Here is a 10197-nt window from a genome sequence, read left to right as displayed (position 1 = left end):
GGTTTTTGCTATAGGGCGCGTGTGCTCGCCAGACAGACAGAGACAGAGAGACAGAAAGCGAGAAATCACTCCCCAGGGGGGATGGCCATGCCGCAGTCCCTTCTCCTCCAGTCTCTTCTCAGGATCTTGGGCACACACGCATACGCACCCAGCATGAGTTTTAAGCCACCGGGTCTGGGACGCGAGCCACCGTCGACTACGTGGGAGTTCAGCGACATAGCCATTATGCTAACTGCTGGTCCCAGGTGTGCTGACTTTTAAAGAAGCAGCTCTCAGGGAACAAAGAGGGGTGGGAGTATGGTGGAGATTCTAGTGTTTGCCAATTCTCCTGATATACATACCCCTTCTATGGCCAAATGAATGAATATTCCAAGTGTGGACTTAGGAAGAGATGTATGAATCAGCTCTCCTGAGCCAGTACTAGTCCACTCCAGCACACCATTGACACTCTCCAACATGTTCAGGCATGATAAAACTGGATGTCACGTCAGAAAAACAACCACCTTTCTGGATGCAAATTCAAATATGTGTAATCATTGTGGTTATTATGTGAATGTTTTTACTGTATAAAGAAAACAGAAGAATTTGCAGGTGCTACTAAGAGACTGCAGAATCTGTAGGATATACTGTGGGGCCCACCTATAGGAACTGGATAGTATGATCAGAGGTAAAATCCCAGTTCTTGGCAAATGTCTGGTATCTCTTGATGGCTGGTGAGCTGTTCCCCTGACGACCGCTCTGGTTAATCAAGGGTGTAAGTGAAGCTCCTGCTTCAGTGGTCCTCGGGAATCTTTATAGATCCTTTCTTTAATACCAGGACCTCACAGGAAAATGGCTTGGTTTTCTATATCATTTAGTATTAAATATATTTGGACTCTCCTTTTAGTCTGCAAGAAGACTAAGCAAAATAATCTAAAACCAATAACCATTTCAGGACCACCATCCAGAGACAAGATGTCCTCATGACAATCATTTATTAGAGATGATGGAGCACTTTTTGCACAAGTTGGTGTATGGCCAAGCTGGCCAGCTCCTTGATGAAACAAAGAAACTTCAGGATGCTTTTGGTGTGTTTACATTGCTTTTGTTCAACAAAGGTCCTGACACAGCTTCTGTGCCCGTTTCCCCGCCACCGCCACTGACTTACCATTTAGATTGGGCTGAGTTAGAGCGAAAATCTCAAGAAATATGGCTGTGCTTATAGGGCTGCATGAAAATCACCGTACTTTAAACTGCATTTTCTTAAATTTGTTCACACAGCCATGACAATCGCATTAGATACCTGAATTGGTAAGGAAAGCTGTATGTCTCTGGACAGTGGTGCTTGATGTATAATCTTTGAAATATATTTCCCCATGTTTTCCTGTTACAAACAGAGAGCTAAAACAATCACACTATCAATTAGATCCTAAGTTAGTCTTCTTAAGGACCAGATGTCTTTTGGAACCTCCAACTCTACCGTGTATCTTTACTGCCATCTGCTGATACTGAGTATCGGGGCTGAGTCTCCCGTCCCATCTACTCTCACGCAGAGCTGACTGTCACAGCTCAGCTAAAACTTACGTCTACACATGGAGGTCATAGCTGCTAACAATTGAACTTATCCTCTCTCATCCTAAGTCGAGCCTAAGAAGATTCTTTTAAATGAAAGTTCTGAGCTAGCTCTTAATGCGCATCCCATCAGTCACTTCAGGGCAATAGGCTTATCTTCCTTTGGTAAACATTAAGGCTAGTTATTACTAGTTCAAAATTTAATAGTGACTAATCTGGAAATTCACTTAGCTGCTGTCTATATCGCAAGTTATTCATACAGAGAACTGGCTTTTGCATTCATTTTTAAAGTCTAACTCGGGCGAATAAAAAGAAAAGGACAAAAGGAAACTCACTAGCAAAGTTAATTCATAACCAGCCTCAAAAAAATAAACAAGCTAGTGGCATTTCTTAGTAATAACCAAGTCTTGTGACAAGAGAAAAGAAGACTTATGTTTTGCACCTGTGAAAGCATTCAGTATCTTCATCAATTTTGCAATACTACCTAGAAGCAGTCGATACTGTGCAGTTTTGCTACTGTTATCTAATGGTCCTTGCTGCAATTACACATGAACTACGTTTTGTATGCATTTGGCACAGCATTACAATCGTTGTACAAAGCACTTAATTTCATTATAGCTTAACGCTAATAGCTTATGTAACGCTCATATGTGATGACTCAAACACAGGTACCTTAGAGAGAAAAAAGATCTATACTTTCTATTTCTCTCTAGAAAGAAAACAAACAACTTTACTTTGTGCTTTTGAAACGCCACTGGGGGGAGAAAAAAAAAAAAAAACTGTGAGACAGATGCATTCAGATGCCTTTAGCACAAAACAAACCTGAGATGGAAAAAGCCAGAGAAATTAGCCCTTCCAAATTTAAAGCCTGCAAAATCATAAAGCTACCTCTAAAGGGCTTGCTTAATGTTCTTCATTCTACCTCTCACAAATTAAAAATAACTTTCTATTTGCACAGCCCTTCAAAGGCAAGAATTTAGTCTGATCTTTCAGACTAAGAAAATGTGGAACTTCTGGTCAAGATGACTCTGTAATTTTTCCCCTTTGATGCTCCTCTTCAGTGTCAAATACATAGCAATGATAGACAATATAAAAAAACAGACAACTAAAAACATGAAGGCAAATTTTTAAACAGGATAAAAATCTCCCTAGACAAGGAATAGACAAAAATGCAAAGGAGTAAAAAAGCTAATATTGCAATCTTGCCAAGGTATATGACAAGGAATATGGTTGTTCTGCTGCTGTAGAGTAAAGGAAACTAAAATTACTTGCTCAAGAATACTTGAGAAAGGTTTACATAGCTACAGAGAGATGATAGCTATAAATACAGAGAGATAGGCAGTACACAGGGAGAAAGGGGTTGATACATAGAGACAAAGATAGCTTTCTGGGCTTCTTACTTCTAGCAAGCTGCTGGCCCAGGAAGACAGGATACAGTCAGAGCTTGGCAACCTGTGCTGTACCAAGCAGGCTTTGTTGGGTCTGAATGGACCCTTGGATACCTTCAGCGTCACCACAGGGCGGAACTACCAGAAACCCGTTATCCAGGATGGAGACCGTCAGGTGCGGTTTTCAGTAGGCACATAGAGTTGGCACAGCAGATGAGCACAGGAGGATGAGGGTGGATGAAAAAGAGAGAAAAAATGCTTCCCATTCAAAATCAGCCTAGACAGGACCATATCAGACCACATGATGGTATTGAGAAAGGAACCAACCAAGCCAACAAAGGGAACATAAATCACTTTAGTACATGGTTTTGTGGAGGAATCAGACAAAAACCCTAAAATAAATATTTTTAGGATGTTAGAGGCATAAATGAAGAAATGACCTTTTTTTAGAATTTTCTTGCTGTAGAGGATGTGCACTCACTGGAGACCCAGAGAGAGGCAGAAAGAAAAGAGAGAAAGTGAAGAATCATCCTCAGGGGTGTGGCCATACCACAATCCCTCCTCCTCCATTCTCCTCTCATGATTTTGGGCACGCATGCACACACACCTAGCATGAGTTACAAGCTGCCGGATCTAAGACTAGAACTTCCACCAGCCATGTGGGAGTCCAGTGCCTTAGCCACTACGCCACCTGCTGGCCCCAGAAATTTATTTAAAATGAGAAATTATAAAAAGCAAAAAAGGTAAAAGTTAAAAAAAAGAAAAGTTATGAGAAAAACATTCAAAATTTTGGGAATAAAAAAAGTACTCATAAAAGTTTAAAACTCAGGCCTAGCAGGTGGTATGGTGGTTAAGGCACTAGACTTTCACATGATCAGCTGCAGTTCAAGTCCCTGATCCAGTGGCTTGAAGTTCATGCCAGAATGTGTGAGTGCATGCCCAAAATCCCAGGGGGAGAATGGAGGAGAAGGGATTGCAGCAAGGCCATGCCCTCTGGGGTAGGTCATTTCTCACTTTTCCACACAGTTTCTCTCTCTGCCTCTCTCTGGTGAGTGCATGCAACCCTTGGACAAAAACCTAAAATAAAAATTTTTTAAAGTTTAAAATGCCACAGGTAGGGTAAATGGTAGTATGGAGAAAATGAAAAAAAAAATAACAACTAGTGCCTAAGAAGAATATAGAAAAAGAAATGAGAGAATTTTAAAATAAAAGGAAGATTAAGAAATTTAGAGAATAGCGTAATAGACTTCTAAAAAATACCTAGTATAAATTCTAGAAATACAGATTTTAGGGCCAGCAGATGGCTGGATCCCTCATGGCTGACTACAAAGTTCAAGTCTCACACCAGGCACGAGTGTTCGTGTGCGTAAAATCCTGAGAGGAGAATGGGTTTCAGAATGGTCATCCTTCTTGGAGGGTGCTTCCTCACTTTGACCCTCTCTCTCTCTCTGTCTTTAGCAATCTCACATGCCCAATAGTAAAACTAGAACTAAAATAAAATAAAATAAAATAAAAAAGAAATAGAGATTTTAGAGCATACCAAAAAAACAATATTTGAGGTGAATTAGGTGAAAATTTTCCCCAAAGTTGAAGGACTGTAGAATTCTTGAGATTTAAAGTACATATGGGAACTGGTCCGTAATACAGTGGCAAGCCCTGTACATATGGAGGCAGATCCAACATGCCCAATCACAGTTCAAATCCTAGCCAGCCCAAGGGCTTGAAAAACCTGATGGGATGTAAACATAGAGGAGAAAGGACTGCAGCGTGACCACATCTCATTGAGGTGGGTTTTATCTCTTCCAGGATGTGCGCATGCCCTCTGGCATTAAAAAAAAAGAAGAAGAAAGAAATAAAAGAAAAGTGCATTTGGAATGTAAAAAGTAGTGATTAACTCACTTCTACATTTGGTAACACAGAAAAATCTTAAAATTACCAGAGAGAAAATAGAAGATAACAAAAACAAATAAAACTTTTAAATATAAGCAATGACAACTTTACAACAGCAATAGATTGCAGAAAGTACTTTGGTACTATGTTTAGAGGGTTGCCAGAAAAAATATCAATCTAAAATTTTATACATAGTTAAACTATTATTCAGGTACATATGAAATGTGACATGAGTTTACTATCCACAAATAACAGAACTTTTAAAGGTGTACTTAATAGGAAAATAGATAGATGTATCAGGAAAGAAGGTATGGGATCCAAGAAACAGAAGAAAAGTTAGTAAATTATTTGGTTCTTGATTGTTTCTTTATAAAAATGGACTTTTATCTCAAGAGGTGAAATTTTAAACTAGTACATGTTCAGTGTTGAAACTTTAGAAAACAAATAAGCAAGTCACAAATTAAAAATCACCCTCATTTCTAACATACAGAGATAACCATGATTAATATCAGTAAAAATTAATATCAGTAATATCTGGTATTACCTCCATGCATTCCCATAAAAATGGTATATAATCCAAATTGTCTGTATCTCTTTCTATTTCACACAAACATTTTTCCATGTTATTAATTATTAGTCTACAAATCTTGTTTAAGAACTAGGAAGCATTAAATTTTAAAACAAGTACTTGATTTAATTAATTAAGCAGTCTACTCTCCATTTTTTACATTTTTACAACCCTTCTTTTGGTTTTGGATACTCTGAACTTCCAGCGTAAGCAAGGATCTTCTAATAATTTACAAGTAAATTATCTTACAAATTAAAATATTTCTATTTACGTTGTTTAACATATCGAAGTATTATAGATTTAGTGAGCAAGAATGTTAAGGATACTGAAAAAAAATATGCCTGCTTCATCATTTAGTTTTTAAAATAATACAACTTGAGTATTTGATTTTGAATTTCATTAGAAGCAATATTAGTAGAAGCAGATGAACACTTCAACTTGACTGTGTAATTTATTTTCCTAAAAATCTCTTTAGAGATCCCTGTCTAGTCAGCAAATAATTACTTTAACTTGGATTTTAATATTAGCACTGAATGATTTATGTACATTAAATAATGTGATTCTCACCATTTATGAGCTAAGAATGATTATCTCCCTCTGTAGATAATCACACTTCAGGGAAGAAAGGTTAAGTGGTTTGCCTAAGATCACTCAGCCAGTCAATGGATTATCTCAAAATATGATCCTTGAGTCTTTAAATCATTAGACTCGGCTGGCCTCAGCAATACTTGAAAGACATAAGGGATATGCACTTTGATTCTTCCTCAAATGATTTATGTGGCATAATATCTAATTTGCTTATAGAGCATTTTTTGTTTCTTATGACACGATTTGGTCTATGAGCAAATACAAAACATAAAAGTGAGCCTGATAAGAACCTACATGTGAATTAAACTCTGGTGGAGTTAAGAGTATCAGTTTCCAAAATAGTACCTAAACTGAGCAGACTTAGAACCAACCATTTGTTGAAGGGTTGGGGAAGACAAGAGGGAATAACAGAAAACAATACAGCAGAGCAACTTCTTTTTGTAGAACTAGTTTGGGGTTAGATTTCAACAAGCTTTGAATGAAACAAAGAGAGACCTTACTACCCTAGTGCCCCCCTGATCCTCAGGGCACTGGGGTAATAAGATCCAACCTTTTCTAAGACCCTCAGTGGATGCCTGAAATCACAAATAGTACTAAACCTCATACACACTGTGTTTTCAGTCTGGTGGCTGAGATAGCTACTAAATGACCAGTGGACAGCACACACTGATGGTGGGTATACCGGACCCAGGGATGAGTCACCGCCCAGCTGGGACAAAGCAGGAAAGCACTGGACAGCGTGATATTTCATCATGCTAACAGCATGAAATTTAAAACTTATAATTTGTTATTTCTGGAATTTCCTGCATAAGAATTTTGAACTTCAGTCCACAGCAGAGGTAACTGGAACCATAGAAGGCCAAACTCTGGATAAGGGGGGGTCTACTATATCTGTTAATAAGAACATGGGCATTTTCTGAGAGGCAGGCCCTTTATCTCCAGTATCAAGCACCTGTACATGGCAATTTAGCTATGTCAGCGATAAGGGCAAATGTGTTCAGTACCTCCCCATAATACACAAACCACACAAGTGGAAAACTTTTTTTTTTTAGAGAAATTTTTGCTATGGGGGAATGTGTATTCACTGGAGATACAGAGAGAGACAAAGAGACAAAAAAGAGAGAAACCATTGGTCATGCCACAATCCCTTCTCCTCCATTCTCTTCTCAGGGTTTTGGGCATGCACACCAACATGCCCAATGTGTTCTAAGCCCCCAGGTCCAGGACTCTAACCACTACCGACTACGTGGGAGTCCAGCAACATACCATTATGCCATCTGCTGGTCCCACAAATGGGAAAATTTTAAAACTCAAAAATGTTCAGCAGCTGGACCAGCAGATGGCGTAGTGATTTAGTCCCCAGACACACATGATTGATTGCCCATGGTTTGAGTCCCAAACCTGGGGGCTTGAGAATCACTCCGGACAAGTGTGTGTGCATGCTCAAGAATCTGGGAGGAGAACAGAGGAGAAGGAATTGTAATATGACCACAACACCCCAGCCCCACTCACTGTCTCCGGCTCTTTCTCTGATGAGCACAAGTACCCTAAGACAAAAACCTCCAAAAAAAAATTCAGGAACATTCTAACCAGAATTAAAAATGACCTTGGTCAACTAGAATGGTGGTCAAAACGTAGTGCATTAATTTATTGGAAAGATTATGTCAGATTTGTGTTTCTAGGTAAGTGGTAAGAAGACAGAATAAACCAGTCTAACAGCTGTACCTTGTAAAGGGGAGAGTGGGAGAGGGGGCTCTGGGTTTGTTTCTTCCTATTCAACAAAGGCCACAAAGTTAAAGAAAATGTATTAATAAATTATTTAACAAATGTTTGCTTAGTAATAATATTTACTTTTTACTTTAAAAGTAGAATGACTGAGCTGGCTCTGTAGCCTGGTGGTTAAGGCTGCTGGATCCCACGTGGTCGACCGCACTGTTCAAGTCCCAGATCTGGTGGCTTGAAAAACACACTAGGCATGTGTGAAGGTATACCTAAAATCCCAAAATGAGGAAGAAATGGAGGAGAAGAGATTGCAGCACAACTATTCCCCAGGGAGAGTACTTTCTCTCTCTCTCTCTCTCTCTTCCTCTCTCTCTCTCTCAAGCAAACATGTTCTCTAACAAAGTTTTAAAAAAATCAGAATGACTAATAGTAATTGGTTTGCCACAAACTTCCTTGGTTTTATCACTGAAATTTCATTCATCCTTTAAGGCCCAGGAAATTGGGAAATGTTAACCAAAATTAAAAATAAAAATTAGGTGCATTCATACTACAAAATATAGAAATACAAAGAAACAAAGATGAGAATTAAAACAATCCATTCTCAGTATGCAAGATAGCCACTATTAATATCAGCGTGCATGCTTAATATTATCGGCATGACTAAACTTCATAAAAATGCAAGTTACTCTTGTTACTATTGTTACAGATGCCATTCCCAGAGCCATATCATTTGAATTGTCTTTTTAAAAAGTTGTAAATAAATTGTTTAAGAAGTGTGGTCGTTACTATAACACATATACCTTCTTATCTGGTTGCACTGTTTTATAATCTCTCATAAGTTTCAGTTGTGTATTGGCCATTTCATGTACAGATTCCCTTAACCTTACACTTTTCTTTATCTCTGAGACACAGAACCAGCTGATGCATTAGCGGCATGCTTTCTGAGTTCTGATAACTGTATCAGGGTGTAATCTCACTGCTCAGGGGTATGCAGCCTTTCATTTCTTATTCCATTTCAATTTCCCTGTAGGCCAGGGAGGGGAAATTTCTACCTAGGGAGTTTAGCATCATTTAACATTGATGTGACTTGTCCAACAATCTCCTACATGAATGAGACCATATGTCAACCACAGTTAGCACTTAAAATTTATCAATACCTACTTATACACATAAAGCTCTTTTGTTTTGTGTGTGTGGCAGGGTTGTGGGGGGGGTGAGGTTAACACTCTGAAAGCATTTTAAGTCCTGATTTAAAGCCAGGAAGAGAGAAGGAAAATAAAGTGCGATGTTAGAAAAGAAATATATCTTTTATCTATTTGAAATGTTCACACTTGGTTGAGGCCATATTTCAGGATTATTGTGATCCAGAAAGTACCTCTCTCATTGAAGAAGTATTTACCATCCATGTGTGAAGTTACTCTGCTCTTGCCAATAGCACATACAATAATGACCTCTTCTGTTTTACTTTTAGCTACACAATGCCAGTTGGAAATCCTGGAGTTGCTTGTATGATAGAAATGGCTACAGATGGAAAACACCCAATACAGAAGAAAGGTACAGAGACATCCCAACTCTCTCAGGTAGGTATGCAAATATCTACTTTCAGGAACCAGCAGTTAGCGTAATGGCTATGTCGCTGGACTCCCACATAGTGGACCGTGGTTCACATCCCAGACCCGGTGGCTTAAACTCAGGCCAGGCGCGTGTGCGTGCGTGCCCAAGATCCCAAGAGGAGAATGGAGGAGAAGGGATTGCGGCATGGCCATCCTCCCAGGGGGGTGATTTCTCGCTTTTTGTCTCTCTGTCTGTCTTGCGAGCGCACATACCCTATAACAAAAATCCAAAAAAAAAAAAAAAATCTACTTTCAAACATTAATTGTGTCTGTCCTCTGTATCTCAAATAAGTATTTGTTTTTAGTTACTTAGAATTAATCATATTTTGTAATTGAACAGACTCCTTGGAAGAACTCTTCACAAAACAACAGAGAATTTATCTCATACTTCAAATATAATTAAATATACTTAATGTTGCCTGTCTCTCTACAAGATTTATTAAATTTAACAACAAATTGATTTTACTGTAATATTTTGGAATTAATGTATTGTTCTTGATTTTTTTTTAAAGGCAGGTGAGGAAGGAGGAAAGATTAGCAATATACCGCATATTTCTCAAAGGCTTGTGCTTTTTACAGGATATGGTAGTACTTGAGCTGTACATGCCCCGTCTCCACCCCTCCAGCAAGCACACATGCCCTTTAACAAACAAAATCCCAAAGTTCTGCAAAGTAAAAATGATTATTCCCCTCCTATGACTGAAGAAACTGAGGATCAAAGTTGTCTAAAATGTTATAGTGATAAGGCAAGAGACTCGGCCCCAGGCTTTCTGATGGCCAACCCTTCTTTGTTTTTTTGTTTTTGTTTTTGTTTTTCATACACTCCTCTACTTTTTATTTGCTACTTCAGCAGATTCAAAACTGTTCAAGTGGGTTT

Source organism: Tupaia chinensis, unplaced genomic scaffold, assembly GCF_000334495.1.
Source record: "Tupaia chinensis unplaced genomic scaffold, TupChi_1.0 Scaffold142543_1, whole genome shotgun sequence".
NCBI lineage: Eukaryota > Metazoa > Chordata > Mammalia > Scandentia > Tupaiidae > Tupaia > Tupaia belangeri.
Note: the sequence above shows the minus strand (reverse complement) of the source record.